An 18,858-nucleotide genomic window follows, 5' to 3' on the forward strand; every position below is an offset into this window, starting at 1 on the left:
GCGCCACCCCCCTTCCACCACGCCCCCCCCCCGGGCTCGGGGACACCCCTTGGGGGAGGCGTGAGAAGGGAGGGGATGTGGAAGAAAGGGGGCGGGGTGATGGCAGGAGACGCAGGGGGCCAGGTGAGCTGAGCCGCAGGGACCATTAACAGGACCATTAACCATATTAGGAGCATGAGAACTTATGTTCCTTTCAGGCAGGGAAGGGGGTGGGCACCTTGGAGTGATGACCACCATCCTCTAAATCTCTTAATCTAACCACAGAGATGTCCTCCCCACCCCCTTAAATTTAATGCCCTTGCCTCTCCCACCTTCCTGCTAGTCCCTGGACGGTCATAAAAACAAGAATCTCCCATCTGTCTCCTTGATAGTTTAATCACAGTCCTCTTTTTGTCTTGTTTAAATAATATTTATTGAGCACCTACTATGTGCCTATTCTGGAGACACAGCAGCCATACAGAAAGGGAAGATCCTGGCCCTCTCAGTGTTTGTGTTCTAATGAGGAGCAGACAAGTCGCCCCCAGATACCCAGTCTTTGCTTAAATGTCACCTTCTCCCAGAGGCCAACCTTACTTAGAGTTTCACACACACATCTCCACTCCCCATTCCATTTCTCTATTTTATTTTTCTCTACTGGGCTTACCAATGTCACACATATTATCACATGTATTATATACAGTTTTCTATTTTTATTGTCCAAATTTCCCCTGTAGAATATAAGTTCTGTTGGGAGGAGGGGTTTTATATTCCCAGCGATGGCAAAGATCACAACATGTAGTAGGTGCCCAGTAAAATATTTGAATGAATGAAAAGCAAACCAATAAGATAATTTCAGAGTGAAAAGCTCCAAGAATTTGTTACAAGAGGGTTCTGTGACAGTGTCCGAAAGAGGGGGCCGCTCTAGCCTCCATGCAGGAGATGTCATTTGAGCCAACATGTGACAATGGAGCCCTGATATGGGCCAGGTACCTTTTGAGCTGCTGGGGACAGGCTGAACATGGACCCTGCCCTCAAGGGACTGTTGTCCCAGTGGGAGAGACAATTAAAGGGGCAAGTGAGGCCTGCTGGGACAGGGGTTGTACTTAGAAGGGGGGGGCCGTTAACCTGGACTTGGAGGAATGGAGGATGCTTAGTTACCAGGTAGGGCTTCCTGGGAAAAGTCAAGTCAAAGCTGAGTCCTAAATATGGAGGAGTTAGGCAAAAAGGGAACTCTGACAGCATGTCCCTAGAATAAAAGCCAGGCATTGTCTAAGTCTTTCCAAGGGCTTCTCCTTCCTGCATTAAAATGCCCTGAGGCCCTTGTTAAATGCACATTCTTAGGCCTTACTCTAGAAGAAAATGTTCTAACCCTGGCACTATTGACTTTTTGAGGCCATAATTCTTTGCTGTGGAGGCCATTGGTACATTGTAGGATGTTTAGCAGCACGTCTGGTCTCTACCCACTAGATGCCAGACTCTTCCACCCTAGTTGTGTCAACCAAAATTGTATCCAGACGTTGCCCAAAGTCACCCAGGAGGTAAAGTCACACCTAGATCTCCTAATCAGAACCTTCTAGGGCCCATTGCCCTTGACCTTCTAAGTCAGAAACTTCTGGATAAGGGCTTTGGAATCTGCATTTTGACCAAACAACTCCCAACCCCACAGGTGAATCTCCTGCTCATTCCAGTTTAAAAACTTCTGCTAAAAAAGCCCTTGTTGTTCTGGAATCAGACCTACCCCAGATTGCTAACTATAGAGCCAACTCAGGCTTAGATATTAAAGTAATAATTACAATAATTTAGGAGTTCAAGGGGTGACATTGTTACTGTGGTCACTGTGATGGGCTTCACCAGCGCCCACTCCTCACTCCCGCCCCCTGCCATGTACTCACTGCACACGAGGCCTGACCTGTACGATCTGTGGTGCCTTCTGCCTACAACCTACCTGTCACTTTTGCCCTCGCTCATGGGGAATTACAAAGGGTGACCCGTCCCACACATATTTTTCTAAACAGTTCTTTTGGGCCACAGGAAACTTTGTCCATCCTACCAGTCAGCTGCAAGATGTTACTGTCACTCTTTGCAAAGTGCTGTTAAATCATTTTTAACATCCCTGCACAGGGGCAAATGCTCATTTCTCCCTCTCACGTATATGGTACAAATTGTTAATTCACTCACCCTAAATCACCCAGGCAGCCTCCACCCATTACCAGCCCCACTCAATCCCAGCCTAGTCTTTAGGCAATGAGGCAGAGAAAACCCCACTTCATAGTTGGCTACGTCAGCAAAAGGGGCATTAGTACTAATTAATTCTAATTACCCAACACACCTTTATGGAACTCTGTGATAGGAACCATAGCTTATTGAGTGAAAACCCCACAGTCCTGTCATTAAGGAACCACAGTTATAGGATCAGGAGGTACAGAATTAGGCCTGGACAGAAAGAAGACCAAGATTGCAGTAAGCTCACCTTGAATCTGCCATATTCTGCAGAAGCCCTATGCCCGTTGATTTGGCCTTTGCATTCTATTCAATCATTTAACAAATATCTACTGTGTTAGGTGCCAGGTATTGCCCTGAGCACAGGAGATGCTAGAATGCATAAGATAGGATCCTTGCCTTCAGAAAACATCTGTAAAATGACATCCAAGAGACTGGGAACTAGGAAAGAGGGAGTTCAGGAGATGGACCCAGCCTTGGAGTAAATCAGGTGGGAAACAGGCAGGAGGAGTCGACTCTGTGCTACAGAATCTCTCCTAGCTGCTCTCCAAGATTCTTCTCGAATTTTACCTCCACTCTTGCCTCTTTCTCAATAGCTGGTTATATAGTCGGGGACGGGGAGCTCACAATATCTTCTGCAAAACTTTCTTTTAGCTGGCTATGAAACTCATTCTTGGGCCCACACTTCTAGAGTGTTCTTTCATTAATTTGTGTTTTTTCCTACTGCTACTACTGTAGAGTATATAGCTTGGTTATCAACAAAGATTTTGGCTACCCCAGTGGGTGCATAACACAGTGGTACCAAGATGTCATTCAGTGGTGTAGACATAACATTGAAAAATGTTGAATCACATAGTGAAAAGGTTGTTATTCCCTTTCAATCTGAGGAAGTGTCTGTTTGGTGCTAGTATGTCTTTTGTGCCTATCACTTGCTAACTTTTATTTTCAACCAAGAAACCACAGATGTCTGACTCAGAAGCTTAGGAGAGGCAAGAATACCTGGCTAGACTTTTTTTTTTTTTCTTTTTTTAAAGGCAGACTGCCACGTGCAGCGCCTCATTTGGATGTGTCTGGAGTCTTGGAAGCTTGACTACCCTACGTTCTCCTACAAATGGACCTTGAGAGCTTGTTTGGAGGTTCTAGCAGGGGAGCTCAGCTACTTGTATACCCTTGACCGAAGAACGGTCCTCCTCTATCGGGGAAGGTCGTCCTCTTCGACCGAGCGCGCAGCTTCGGGAGGGATGCACATGGAGCGGTGAGGGAGGAAGGGGACACCCGCCTCTGACTAGACTTTTTTAAAATGTTTTTTTTTTATTGAATTCACTTTGTTTACCTCTATCTTAGAGAAAGATACTGCTCTCCATTTATGGTAGCAATCCATTTATGGTAGCAATCTAAAGTTTAATATAATTCATGGGTTTTAAAAATAAATATACTTAAGGAACAACAGAGAATAAATAGTGGTTCAGGTGGGATGTGAAGATGGCAAAATGTGAGGAAGGTGGTATGGGCATGTCTAGAATTTGTAAAATACTAAACCACAGACTCTGGCACTTTCGGAAACTTCTTCCAAGAGTTGGTGGCTTGGAATAACGCTATGTTTAAGTCTCCAGGGAACTTAGCATCCTAGGATCCAACCCTCAAACTCTGGGATGTGTAAAGGCATGAGCTGATTGGAATGACTCAACCATACCATCCAGAACACTTATTCCCACACTGGCTCAACATCAAAATCACCCGGGGATTTTTTTGTTAAGATAGAGAAGCACAGGCCCCACCCCAGACTTACTAAATTAGATCCCAGGGTGGAGCCAGAAAATCGGAAATTTTGTAAGTTCTCAGGTGATTCTGATAAGGTGCCAGGCACTGGAACCTTCCCTGGGCAAGGGTTGAATTTTGTAACAAGTGAATCAAGTTAGTAGAAGTTGCTGCATGCAAGGGACAGGCAGGGCATCTATTCTTGGATTCACTCAAAAGGGTGGTTGAGGAGCCTTTTCAATGCACCCACAGTGGCCCATGAATGCCCCATTAAAGCACATATCTATTGTATTATATTTTTGGCGGGGGTGTAGTTTGCCTGTCTTACTGCTGGACTGCAGCCCAACGCAATTAAAGCAAATATTCTCCGAGTGCCTACCTTACGCTAGTCACTGCCCTGATTGCTGGACACCGGGGCAGCCTGTGAAATTCTTGAGCGTCTTAGTTTCTGTCATGTCTCCCATACAAGTTTCAGGGCTTTTGCATTTACTCTTCCCTCCAGCAAGATTCCTCCCCCCAGATCCATTTTTCCTCTTTACTCTCAACTCCAACATCACTTCCTTCTGCCCACCCTATCTGTCCCACTCTTTCTCTCATCCTTCATGGCACTTAAACCACATGTAAGTGATTTCATGTACTTGCCTCTTTATTTTCTGTCTCCCCTAATTAAAACATAAGTTCTATCACCTATATGTCTCCAAGTCTAGTGCAGGATTGGTGTTCAGTAAAAATTTTGTGGAATGATTGAATACCGAGCTAAGCATACTTGCAAGGAAGGATAAACTTTAGAAATATCTTAGGGCTTTTGTTAGATAGGGCTGTACAGCGTTTCAGCCTGTGTGCCTCTTTCCAGTTGATGCTGTCCTCCCCTCCCCAACTTCCCTCCCTCTTTTCTCTTCCCTCTCTCTTACCTATTGCCTCCTTCAGATCCTCCCTTAATTACTGCCTCTTTCAGGAAGCCTTCCAGGGTGGATCCCATGTGATTCAAACTTCTCTAGTCCATATCTTCCCCAAACAAAGAGACTCAATGTAGAGTATGACTCCAAATATATGAGCATACAGGCAGACAGAACTCATCTTGAATATCAGGTAGGTTACCTTTGACAGTGGGTATGAGGAGCTTCTGAGGGGCTGGTATTGTTCATAACTGGGGTGCTGGTTATGCTAGTGTGTTCAGTCTGTGAAAATTAATTCAGCAGCATGCTTTTGATTTGTGCACTTCCTTATCTGTACATAATGCTTCAATTAAAAAAAGCAGTGTTCTCAAACTTTGCTGCATATTATAATCAACTGGGGTGATTTTAAAAATCCCAATGCCCGGGTCTTACCCCAGACTCATTACATCAGTCTGTGAGGGCGGGATCCAGCCATCAGTATTTTTTAAAGCCCCCAGATGATTCCAATATGCCGCCAAGTTTGAGAGCCAGTGTACCATACGATTTTGCCCTTGAGGATATAATTCATTGCCTTCCTCTTCTGTCATTTAACTCATTCAGGATATCTCTCCTCCAGTAACTGTTCTGTGAAAACTTTAAGGTAGCAATCTCTGGTTATTTCCTACCCTCCCATGACACCTGGTACAGCATCACGCTGAAGGGGAGAACTGGACAAGAGGACATGCCAGATGGATGGTGGAGAGTGACAGCAAGAGTAAAGCAGGGTGTTGTGACAGAGAGTGCAGGGGGCAGGGTCCACACAGGGTGGGGGTCATGGAAAGCCTTTCTGAGAAGATAACATTTAAACTGAGATCTGGAAGACACAAAGCAGCCAACCAGGAGCCAAAGCCTGAAATTGGAAGAGATTTCTCTGCTTCTAAAACACAAAAATGCAGCTGCCAGGTCCCAGGTTGAGAGAGCCAGCCAGCCAGCCCGGGGAAAGGGGAGCAGAAAGGAGGCAAGAGAGGTGAGTCATGGTAGGCGGGGAGGGGGGGGTAGTGTGCACATCATTGGTCATAATATGGAGTTTGAATTTTCTCCTTTCAGCCATTGATAAATGCTAATTAATTCATTTCTTTACATCCTGAAACACCTAGTCCATTAGACTGGGTTTGCTCAACCAACACAGAAGACACTATGTCTTATTGTACTGGGTGGAAATTTGCTCCCTGAAAACAGTTAAGGTGGATGACAAAGTTTGGGGATGCTCGGGCATTGGCAAGCTTGCTTCTGTGAATAAATCCTCCAAAAGTCATTAGCTTCTCTTTTTTTAAGAACTATTTTGATGTGGTTAGGTGTAGCGTTTTGCAACAGCAATTAAGCATGATGTGTATTTTAAACAGGACAACTGCTGAGTGGGAAGGCTGGGGTATAGGAGCTGCTTGATTGAACATATATCACATTTTCCTTGGAGGTGACTACTTGCAGTTGGTGACAGTGTTTTGCTGCTGCTGAAGAATCCCGACCACGTCGCTGGCCCAGTAATCCATTGCTCAACTTCATTAACCACAGGAAGACATTAAGTGAATGTAAGGACCGGAACAGCCTGGAAACCATGTGACAAGCAGCCTTTAAGTTCTGGGCTCCGGTATATTTTATGCCACCTCAACTGTGCATCAAGCTCTCCTCCCTGGACTCATTAGAACTGTGTGCCCAAAGGTACCCCTCAACTTTCAGAAGCAAATAGAGTATGATATAATTTGCTCTGAGAACACCTTTCTGTCTTATCAGGGAGCATGTCTTATCTATTATGATTAGGCATTAAGCGTCCTATTGTCCTGAAAATTTCATGAGATTCTACCCCTGCTTGCTAGGATTATGCCAAAGTGACTTGTCCTGGATGCTGTGTTCGCCCATCAATACAGCTTGTCTTTTCTGCTTAACTATTGCTGGGAAGGCCAACACAGCTAAGGAACCCACAGACGTAAAGTGGTTGAATAGTTCGGGACTGTTGCAAATCCTCTTGTGTGTCTTGAAGGTTTGCGTGTCTTGCTTTTGGTTCCCCAAGAAGCACACACCCCAAGATAAAGATTTGAGAGCAAGTAGTTTATTTGGGAGATTATCCTGGAAAACTCCAGTAGGGAAGTGGGGGAGTGAATAAAGAAAAGGTTGCAGGCTATAGGGGTGTGTTACCAAGCAGGTTATCACAGCCGGCAATTGCAACTTAATCCTGCTGGGGGAAAGCTGGGAGTCAGTGTAGATTATGCACTTCTGAGATATCCCTTCTGAAGTATGAGAGAGCTGGGGTATCCATCTACATTCCATCCTGAGAGCTGGGATGAGGGCCTCTCCTGGCCTTCCCTGCAGGCAAAGAGCCACGGGTGCTGGCAGTTAAAGCGGAGTGCGGAGAAGTGGGCCGAGTACCAGGCGATGTCTGTTGCATTGGAATCCCCCAAACTGGGAGCTTCACATGGTCAAGGACCAAGACTGTCTCTTATTCATTGCAACGTCTCCACTTAGCCTAGTGCCAGGTACACAGCAGAACTTCAATAAACAGCAGACCTTCAATAACGATCTAGCGAAGGCCCAGTGTATTTGAAAGCTTCACACGATGCCTCTTTTAGTTGCTCCCTCTGTTTTAGTGCTATTGTTTATAATGTATTTAGTGCTTAGAAGTCTTTTTTTTTTTTCTTTTTAATTTTAGCTGTTACATTCTGTGCAAATGGATTGCAATTTGAAGTCCACAGTTCCTATGGTAAGAATTTTGGTAGGAACTTTATAAATTTATTTATTTTTGCTGTGTTGGGTCTTCGTTTCTGTGCGAGGGCTTTCTCTAGTTGCGGAGAGCGGGGGCCACTCTTCATCGCGGTGCGCGGGCCTCTCACTGTCGCGGCCTCTCTTGTTGCGGAGCACAGGCTTCAGACGCGCAGGCTCAGCAGTTGTGGCTCACGGGCCCAGTTGCTCCGCGGCATGTGGGATCTTCCCAGACCAGGGCTCGAACCCATGTCCCCTGCATTGGCAGGCAGATTCTCAACCATTGCGCCACCCGGGAAGCCCAGAAGTCTTTTCATTCGCTGATTTTGTCAGTGTTCTCTCTCCCCACAAGTATGCTCACCGGGGCAGGGGTCTCTCTCCTTGTTATATGTCTAGTAGGGGCATAGAGTAGAGTTCTCATTATTACCATAGCTCAAGCTTTTAAACAAGATGAAAGACGTGATCCAACACTTAAGTGTGTTCTTAAGCATAAGACGGGAGCAGAACATTTGAAATTAGGATTGTCCATAGAAAATACAGGACACAGAATCACTGTGTGCTGCCCAGGTAGGCACTAGGAAAGAAAGGTAAATGTAGGTTTGATGTCAGACAGACCTACATTTACTATTTACTAAGACTATAACCTTGGGCAAGTTATTTAGCCTCTCCGAACTTCAGTTTTCCTATCTGTAAAATGGGCATAATTACATCACCAATTCCATTAGGGGCTCAGAGAGGATTATGTGACCAAACATAACATACTTAGCACAATACCTGACACGTAGAAAGTACTCCCACATTTTTAGCTTTTTCATTCTTTTTCTAGCATTTGTTGATTGACTATTGTTTACAGAGTGCTTTCAGCTGTACCTGAGGTTTAATCTAATCTGTACTAAAGGATAAAACTCAATCAGCTCAGTCCTCTAATTTGCAAGGGCACCAATGGACAGAAGCCAATCGGGGAAGCTCAGATCCTCATGCAGAAAGTACAAAGGCGGCAGGGCACAGGTCCCAGCCATGGGCAGCAGAGAGCTCCCGCCAGTGCCCTCTTCTCCCCTCAGCGTATCCTCTTTTCCCACTAAGGTTCATTAAGCACCTGCTCCATGCCAGGCCCTGGCTTGGGTGCTGGGGACGCAGCAGGGAAAAAAGGTCCTGCCTGGTTCTTAGGGAACTTAAACATCTAGGGAAAGACAGGGAAATTAAACAAATGGTAATAATAGTAGTTAACATTTACAAAGCACTTGGTGCCACAAGCTATGCTAAGCACTTTAAAATATGAACTTATTAATCCTTAGAACAATTCGACGAGATAAATTGCTTTTGTTGTCCCCATTTTACATGCGAAGAAACTGAGGCACAGAGAGGTTAGATAACTTACCCAAGGCTATGGAGACAGCCAATGGGGAAGCCTGGATTCAGACCCTCCCGATCTGGCTCTAGCTGGTATACCCAGCCACCATGCATCACTCCCTCTCGGTAATGCTGCAGCCACGCGGACTTTTGCATCACAGAATGTCTAGTTACCCCACTGCTTTTCCCTGTTTATACTCCGCAGCGTAACAATTCTTAAATTTTAACCTGTGTATTGTCTCCTACAAAGTTAAAATAGATTCCTGGGCTCCATCTCGAGAAATTCAGATATAGTAGGTCTGGGGTGGGGTCTGAGAAGGTGTTATTTCTAACAAGATACTGTGAATTCACAGACCACATTTTGAGTTGCAGGGTTCCAACAGGGGTGCTTTTTCCTCCCAGGGGACACTTCACAATGTCTGGAGATGTTTTTGATTGTCACGATTCAGGGGTGTGCTACTTACTGGCTTCTAGCGGGTAGAGGCCAGAGATGCTGGCAAACATCCTATAGTGCACAGGAAAGGCCCTTGCAAACAAAGACTGATCTATCCCCAAATGTTAATAAGGGCCAGGTTTGAGAACCCCGGGGCAGAGCATGGCCTCGCCAACTTTAATGTATAAAGCAATCATCTGGGGATCTGGCTTCAAATGCGGGTTCTGATCAAGTGGGTGGAGAGTGCCTGGGACGCTGCGTCTCTAAGAAGCTCGAACGGATGACGCGATGCTTCTGCTCCGGGGACCACACTTCGAGCAACAGAAGCTAGAATATGTCCTGCACGAGCACAGGTCTTGAATCAAGGCTCAGGGCGCAATGAACTCCTAAGAAATAAAACCCAGACACCATCCTGAATTAGTTCAGAACCAAAGGAACTGAGTTTCCATAATCCTCCTTCAACTCCCACTGTAGCAAGTTTTGCCCTTAAAGAAGGTACAGGGAGGCAGAGCGGCTCAGAGAGAGGAAATCTCCGTTCCTCTCCTGGACGCAGTTAGGGGCCGATTTAAAATGAGGAAGGACAGAACTTGGTCAGAACTGCTTTCCTTCAGTTCTGAAACATCAAGTAGAGTATATTGTTGCCTGGAATTGTGGCTTCTTTCCAAGAGCTGCACACTGCATCTGCCTGACTTTCAGGTCTGCAAATGCGAGATGAAAAAGTGGCTGTTTTTTAAAATGGTTGCTCTCTTGGGAAAGGGGTATGGGAGAAAATGGACTCTCTGCGTCCAGCCCTCCAGAGATGGCACCCCAGCCCTTGTGATAAATGGCAGCATTAACAAGGTTTGGTTGAGAGGGGACCTACAGATTTATGACTTCCTGTCTCCGCCAGCAGATGTCATTATGGCTGACAGAACAGAAGGCCTTTCAAGAGCTAGCTGGGGTGGAGCTAAGAAGAGGGAAAAAAAATTAAATAAAAGGCAGAAGACAAAAGTAGTGTTCGCTCAGTGGTGCTATTGTTGATACTGTCATTTTAGGGACACAGGGAAGTTTTACATTAAACCGAACATCTTATAATATCTTTGAGGTCCAGCTTCGAAGATTTAGGCAGGAACTCTCAGATGAAGGACAAACTCGTTAGCTTCACTTAGATAAGAAAACCTGCAGGGTTTTGTTCCTAGCCTATTTGTACCTTAAAAGTTCTCTGGGAAGAAGTGAACGCTGCACTGAATAAACATATATTTTACTCTGGAACATCATTTGATGGGTGTTTAAATATATTTATTTTACAAATTCAGCAGCCTGTTCTGAAATTCCTTTGATATACATAAAATTTTACCCATTTTTAAATTGTTTTATAGGGTGTCATTAGTATTTTATGGGCCAGATTTTTTGTGGTATTGAAAAATGATATAAATTTGGCATTTATCATTGGGCCCCCAAACCCATGTTAATAAGTACCTCTGCTTATTACTTACTTAACGATAATTACAGGTCACATTTGCACATTTCCTCTTTCTAATCCTCACCTGAAGATATACCTTCTGTAGGTAAAGGAAGCATTTTTTTTTTTTCTAGCTGATTCTCTCATCTAATGGATACTTGAATGTATTCTGTGGGCTCAGGTAATCAGTGCCTCAAAGTGTGACCCAAAAGGAACAACTCTGGTGACAGATGCTAGGCTGTCTTTAGTCCTGTCATCAGCAAATTATCCCCCATCAGGACCACACGACCAATGTGCCTGGGCAGAAATAAAGAATCATGGAGACCTTCATGGAGGAAGGCTACAAGATCCTCTTATAAAATGAACTCATTTCGAGCCAAAACTTGATCCAGAGACTTCGTCTATAATTAATCAATAGCTATGATGTTAATGCATATGTGGTAGTGAGTATCTGATTTTTGCAATGACACTGTAGGTATGAAAATGGCCACCCCATAGTCCCTTTTGCAAACCACTTTGGAGTGGCAGTATGGTGGTCTGCTTAAAACCCGGGCTCTGGAGACTCATTCTCTGAATTCTTTTTCTGACTCTTTCACTCACTACCTGTGTTATTCTGGGCAAGTTACTTAAGCTGTTTTGTCACCTGTAAAAGATGGACAATAATAGCACCATTGTCTTACCATTTTTTTAAACGAAGATCAAATGCAATGATCATGAAGTGATTAGCTAAGTGCCTGGCCCAGGGTAGGAGTTCACTAAATTAGCTATTGTTGTAATGATTAATGTTAAAATACATTCCCTCTTCACTATTTCTCAGGTAGATGTGTAGAGACATAGACTAATTCATTGGCCACCCAGAAAAGAAATACAGTAATAACAAAATAGCAATAACGTTGATTGTAGCTGTCATGTATTGAGTGCATACGAAGCGCCAGACACTGTGCTAAGTGCTTTACGTGCAAAACCTATTGATTTTAATCCTTAAAACAACCTTGTGAGGACAAGTTATATTACTCCCATTTTACATATAAGGAGACTCAGATTGAATAGTTTAAGCCAGTGGTTCTCAATGGTTTGGTGTGCATCAGAATTACCTGTAGGGCTTGTTAAAACACAGATTGCTGACTCCTTTCCCTAGAGTATCTGATTCAGTAGGTTTGGGGCGGGGGCCCCAAGATTTTCATTCAAAAAATTCCCAGGTGATATTGCTGCTGATTTGGGGACCACATTTGAGAACCACTGGTTTCAGTAACTTGTTCAAGGTTACATACACAGTGAGTAAGTGGCAGAGTGGATTTTCAAATTTAAAAATTTGAATATTTAAAAAATGTATTCTTAACAGATATCTATATTACTTAAAAGTTCCTTACATCAAACTTTTGAATTAATGGTTGATAGTTGAATTCACAGAGCATAATGTTCAGATAACTACTTGTTTGAATTAAACATTCTCTTCCATGATGCTCCTCATGGTGCAAAATAGTTTGCAATTCCCTAGAAGGGGAAAATTTCAGGAATATTTTCAAAAGGAGCAGTCCTTATACCATCCCCACACAACCACTGTTGAGATCCACAGCAGTCCTGCTGGGGTGGAAGAGAATGCAAGGCCTGTGACCCACCCCAGCTGGAGAATTCATTAGAAGTTCCAAGATGGAGCCCAGCTGAGCAAGCTACACCTGGATGCCACCTGTTACTGAAAGACACTGTATTTCCTCTTTCCCCAACCTGGAAGGGATCTCAAAACACAGCCCACTGGACACCCAAGGGCCCTGGAGATGTCTCCATTGAATGTCTAAGGTCTAGATTTCTCCACAGTCCAGGTGAGCCTCTTAAAACCAGTCAGCCCAGGGGACCATTGGTATAAGCTGCACTGTGGAATCAGAACAGGGACGTGCTCTGGCCCACACTGGAGGGTTTGGGAACGTAGGAGAGAGACCTCAAGACGCGCCTGGTCAGAGATGTGAATGGAGACAGAGGACTGAAGGTGGAGAGCCAGGATAAAATCCTAAGTCCCTTAGTGGGCACAGTAACGCAACAAAAGGTCATTAGTATCTTCCTCACTTCGCTGCAATTGAAAAGAACTGGAATTCAAATACATAGACAAGATGCACCTCAAGAAATGGAAGCACTCAAGGACTTGAGAAAACAGATGAACTGAGGAAAACAAGTAGTGCCATTGACAGAGGCAGAAGATGGTTACTGGAAGATTGGGAATTCCTATTGCCATGATCGGGAAGGGAGAATAGAGAAGACCTTGGACTTGCTTTCAGGAGACTGGGATTCTACTGCTAGCTCTGTAGAGAGTAGATCAGCTGGTCCTTGAGGACCCTTCCTTTCTGACATAGAAAGATGGTATTTATTCATATATTCACTCATTCATTCATTCATTCAACAAATATTTGCTGAGCACATATTATGGACCAGGGGCTGTTAGAGACTGGCCTGTGCTCTTTTTTTTCTGGCAGCACCTGCTGAAGCTTAATGCTCATTCTGGTTGTATGACCTTGGGACTTGCACTCAACTCTGGACCAATCACTAAAGTCAGGGGGATGGAATATTGCTGAACCCGGGACAGATGCTCTCTTTGAGGGTAGGGCTGCCACCTGCCTCACTTCAATCACATCGTTTTAGAGACTTGGTTCTTAAAAGAAAAATTAAGGAGTTGTTACCAGAAAGGTGGCACATGGATGTTGGACAATCAAAAACCATAAAAATTTACAGTAATATCTAACCTTCTATTTTTGTGCCTCACTTTCCCCATCTGTAAAATGAAGAGGTTAAGATAAAGTGAAGTCCACACATTTTTACTACAAAGGACCCCTTACTTGCTGTCCTCTGTTGCCCACCGTGGGGACCAAATTAAACTAAATTTGAAAGATTTTGTCTATCATATATCCATTCATCCATCAATACATCCATCTGCCATTTGACATGTTTTTATTGAATATCCACTAGCTTCCTGTCTTGTTCTAGCACTGGGATTATAGCAATTGTAGTTTGCACAACCCTGGGGCCTCTGTATCAAACCCAGACTCATCAACATCCAGGCTTCGTATTAGATGAGATAATTCAAATCTTCATTGTTTAAGCCACAGTTAGAAGTATTCTGCTACTTGCAGTTAAAAGCATTCCTAATTGATAAATCAGATCCAACAGAGGCTCCTAAGCAGCTTTTAGTATGAAGATGTCCAGTGAATAGGTAATTTCAAGTGTCACAAGAGTCCTGAAGAGGAGTACAGGAGCTTATATCTGGGAGAACTAATCATTTTTTTAAAAAATGCTTTTAACAAGCAATGACATTTTTCTACCATGTTAGAGAATTAGATCAGAGTTTGGCAAAATTTTTCTTAAAGGACCACACAGTAAATATTTCTGCTTTGCTGGCCATATTGGCCTCTGTTACAACTACTCAACTTTGCTGTTGTAGTACAAAAGAAGCCTCAAATGATATGTAAATAAATGGGTGTGGCTGTGTGCCAATTAAACTTTATTTACAAAAAAAGGCAGCTGGCTAGATTGGCCCTTGGTCCATAATTTACTGACTCCTGAATTAGGTACACACATTGAGTATGCAATAAAAAACAGGCAATCAAAAATAGTTTATAATATACTTATTAAAATATGGCAAATTTCTCAAAATTCTGCTTTTCAGATTCCCAGTGCCAAGTCTTTAAGCTCACACATTCTGTGACTCAATGATTCCTCTACCATGCCTTCCCCTTCTCGCACAGAAGTGAATTGAGTGGTGGGTCAGCTGGAGAGCTGCCCAAAGTACTAATCTCTAACAAGTTTAGAAACACTAATGGAAGAAGTTGGAAAAATATACATTTCCCCTTCTCTGATAAAAAGATATAGCACTGTAAAGTGAAAAAGGCAAAGATACAAAAACATAACATTTATTAGCCCTGGAATATTTTTGCTGACGATTTTTGTAGCTAACATACACAGCATTTGTAGTCAGCTCAAAGATGGCAGTTGTGGTTAGCAGAAATTCCAGAACCACATAATGTGTGGTGTGCTGTGATTTACAAGGGATGTGATTTATATTGTGAATATTAAACCTTTTAATATACCTCCCAAGAAGTTGCTTGGTTCAGAAAAGTCACAAAAGAATGCCAAAGGAAAACTAAAACTGCAGAAAAGTTGGAAATATTTTGTCTTACTTTTTAAAAGAATATTGACTCTGTTTCAACTAATGTAAGTAAACTGTAAGTCGTACTGATTCTGAAAAAAAAAAAGTCTTACAGGAAAATCAGATTCTCTCCACCCTCAGTGCCTATATCTTGGGCAAAATTTGAAAGGACAGTGGATTGAAAAGTCACTGGATTATTAGTGCATGTGGCTCTCATTATATTAAGGCCCACAAACTTAACTGCCTGTTGTATCCAGGAAGGTAACGAAACGAAACATATTGGATTTGAGGCAACAGGGAATGGTGGGGACTGAGGCAGACTGGAGAGCTTATGACCTGTCTAAAGGTGGCAACCACTATACAAAACCACTGTAGACTCCAGTCTATTGTTTTCCCCCTTAGGAAAGATCTCAAGATCTTTATAAGAAGATGGTAATCTAAACTTTTATGTAAAAAGTTCCCTACTGTAGAAATTTTGTGCCAACCAAGTAAAACATATTTGTGGTTCAATCATGCCTTAAACTGTAAGCCTCCCTCTCCCTTTCTCTTGCAAACACACACACGCACACATACACACACACAAGCACCCTCTTCTAGACAAGAAACACTCCTTCAACCACTATAGTCAGGAGATGCCCGACGATGCTAAAGTATAGCTGTGCATCTTAGCTGATCCGATTTCTCAACTCCGCCTTCCCAGACAAGATGAATTGTTGTAGAACATGGCATCCCTTCCCGTATCTCAGGCTATGGATCTATTAGTGTCACTATTTATGGAGAGGAGAGGAGAGAGTGATAATTTATACATACATTTGTTTTGTAAAAATTATACTCCCATCCTCTGATTGGCTTGAGTCCCCCAGAATATCACTTCTCTGTGATAAATAATGTGTCTGGGAGGGGAAATGCTAAATCGTCTAAGAATTTCCAATTTTTATATTGCCGCTTGTAACAAACTGTGTCAGCCACTGAGCCATGCAGATTTTTCCCCTTCTCAAAAATGTCACAAAAAGAAAAGCAATCACAACAGTTTACACACGCCAAACACATATGTCAAATAAACAACATGGAAAGAATTGCAGTTGAAGTACCACCCCTGTAAAGAAACACAGTATTTAATCTGATTTTAATTGAAGTGTTGCAAGTCGATACCTTTTGTTTAGTCAGGACACAAAGCAGATATAAAGGAGGGTAGTGACAATAATCCTACTCAAGACACTTTGAACGTTGGAACTTCTGAGCCACTTTGGGAGTGAAAAAAATACTACACTTACTAATATTAAAGAAATATTATTGCATTTAGTGGAGAAAATGCTTCCAAGATGGTAATGAATAAGGTAATACAGATGTCTCTCAGTATCCATAGGGGATTGGTTCCAGGATTCCAGAAGGTACCAAAATCCAAAAATGCTCAAGTCCTTTATATAAAATGACATAGTACAGTCGGCTCTCCAGATCTGCAGGTTCCCCATGTGTGGATTCAACCAACCAAGGGGAATCGGAGGCAGTATCCACGGATCTGAAGGGCCAACTCCACTGCCAATTTAGTGCAGCTCAAAATTGAGCTGCCTTATGCTTCAGGAAGATACTTCTGGGCACTCAGTAGTTAAAAAAAGAAACTGAATAGTTTGGTGTGGTGGACCCCAGTGGTTTTTCCTATCTAACTTCTGTTCATCTTCCTCTTTCAGACAACACCATTTGCAGTGTAATTCTCTCCCATGATCAGCCATCCATTTTTGTGATGCTGATCCTTCCCCCAGCTTTAGGGGGTGAACTCTGATTGGCTAAAGCCAACAATCCTGTCCTGTCTCATCCCTCTGGCTACCGTGGTTTGATTCGTGATGGAAGAAACCCAGTCAAAACCAATAAAATCTGTGGAGAAGTTTTCTAGGGCTTCTGGGACAAAAGAAGTGTCTCAACTCTTTGAGATCCACTCCTTCTGCGGTCTGTGTGGTATGAATATACAAAGACATGAACAACTTCTTTGCTACTAAAACAGAAGACCATGGAACTGCCAATGGGAACTCATTTGAAGCCTGAAGAAGTAGCTGATTCTGTGGAAGACAGAGAGGAAATATAGAAGGGAACAAAGCTGGTCCTTGATGGCACTAGATCAAACTGTACCTGAAGCTAGCCCTGCCCCTGGTCTTTTCAGTGATGCAAATTTATGTGTTCCTTCATTCTTTTTTTAAAATGTATTTTAAATTAATTAATTAATTTATTTATTTTTGGCTGCGTTGCGTCTTCGTTGCTGTGTGCAGTCTTTCTCTAGTTGCGGCGAGTGGGGGCTACTCTTCGTTGCGGTGCGCGGGCTTCTCATTGCGGTGGCTCCTCTTGTTGTGGAGTATGGGCCCTAGGCATGCAGGCTTCAGTAGTTGTGGCATGCGGGCTCAATAGTTGTGGCGAATGGGCCTAGTTGCTCCGTGGCATGTGGGATCTTCTTGGACCATGGCTCGAACCCGTGTCCCCTGCATTGGCAGGCGGATTCTTAACCACTGCACCACCAGGGAAGTCCAACATTCCTTCATTCTTCAAGCCAGTTTTTGATTTCCAGTCATTTTCAATGGAAAGATTCCTAACTCACCACTTGGTTTTGTCAAGTTAATGATGACATATTAATACCTTTTCAATGAGTTATGCTGGGAAAATGGGGTCATACTGTGGGTTTCTGCGTCACTGTTTTGTTTAGTATGTTGTTTTTGATTGGAATGAATACCTTCTTAAATCATTTTCTTACTACGCTCTTGTCCACGCTTTATAACACAGATCAGGTACCACTTCCCTATGAATTCATTACTGAGTGAGAATTACAAACCCTCGAGTTTCAGATCTATTGAGGCTGCCCCAAGTAGTGGTTAAGAGCATGTGTGTTACATTAGATAAACATGATTTTGAACCCTGGCCCTGTAATTTACCAGCTGTGTGACTTTGGACAATTCACCTAAACCCTCTAAAACACTTTGCCCAATCTGTAACAATGCTGTTAATAACAGCATCTTACCTCAGACAACTCTTGTGGAGATGAAATAATTCATGGTGCATGACAGAGAATAAATGCTCAATAAATGCTGGTTGCTATTGTTGTTAGTTTCGTCATACTTATCAAGAAATCCACCATATAGAAAGAGCCCAATAAATCTAATCTGAAGTTATTAGCCCAATAAATATTTGCTACATGAGTAATTAAAAAGTTGATGAATAGATGGTAGAATGAATACATGAGTGAATTAAAACATAATAATGAAAAAAATGAATGAATGAGTAAATGAATGAATGGGAACTGGAAAGTGAGAAGCAAGACCGCAAGTAGAGGGGCTGGGCCAGGGGATATAAAGGGGGAGGAAAGAGTGGAAAGACACTCTATGCTTTATGGAAATGCCCTTCCCATGATCTGTGTTCCCATCAGGTAGAATGTTCTGCAATGCTGCTCCCTTCCTACGCTCATTACTGCAGGTCATCTGTTGGGAGCTTTTTGATGGGCAGCTTTACAGACAGCATTAAGCAGCACTTATGGCCAAAGTCATCATACTCTGTTGAGCTCTGTGTTTAGGGTGTCCACATCATTTCTTTTCCTTTTCCATGGGTTCTAGTCAGTGCACAGATGGAATTCGGCCTAGATGGCTTAATTCCTTCTAATAGCTCCCCATAGCCTCTGAGATAAAAGTCAAAGGACCTCAAGACCCTAAAGGCCAGTAGGAATAAGTAGGATAATGTGGACATTCACTGAGTATTTACTTTAGTCCAGGCCTAAAGACTTGGCCAGAGCAAGGGAGCTCACCATCCTGAATGGAGTACCTCATCCAGCCTTTACAGTTGTTTGTGGCAGCTACTCTCATTAGCTCAACTTTGCTGATGCAGTAGCAGAGATACATAAAAACTGTGTTGTTGCATGTTCAATATCACAGGGCTAGGAAGT

At 43.1% G+C, this 18,858-nt stretch overlaps 1 long non-coding RNA gene across 3 annotated transcripts; it reads left to right on the top strand.

Annotated features, from left to right (window-relative positions):
• The first annotated feature begins 42 nt into the window (after positions 1-42).
• Positions 43-18,013, top strand: LOC309614414. Of its 3 annotated transcripts, XR_014236157.1 has the most exons (4): positions 43-5,859; positions 6,307-6,551; positions 7,537-7,587; positions 16,631-18,013. It is a non-coding gene; the product is annotated as an uncharacterized lncRNA (long non-coding RNA). The 3 variants fall into 3 exon arrangements; XR_014236156.1 differs by having other exon boundaries at positions 6,307-7,587; XR_014236158.1 differs by lacking the exon at positions 7,537-7,587.
• The last annotated feature ends 845 nt before the right edge of the window (positions 18,014-18,858 follow it).

This window comes from Balaenoptera borealis (assembly GCF_965194805.1).
Source record: "Balaenoptera borealis genome assembly, chromosome: 16".
Classification (NCBI taxonomy): domain Eukaryota; kingdom Metazoa; phylum Chordata; class Mammalia; order Artiodactyla; family Balaenopteridae; genus Balaenoptera; species Balaenoptera borealis.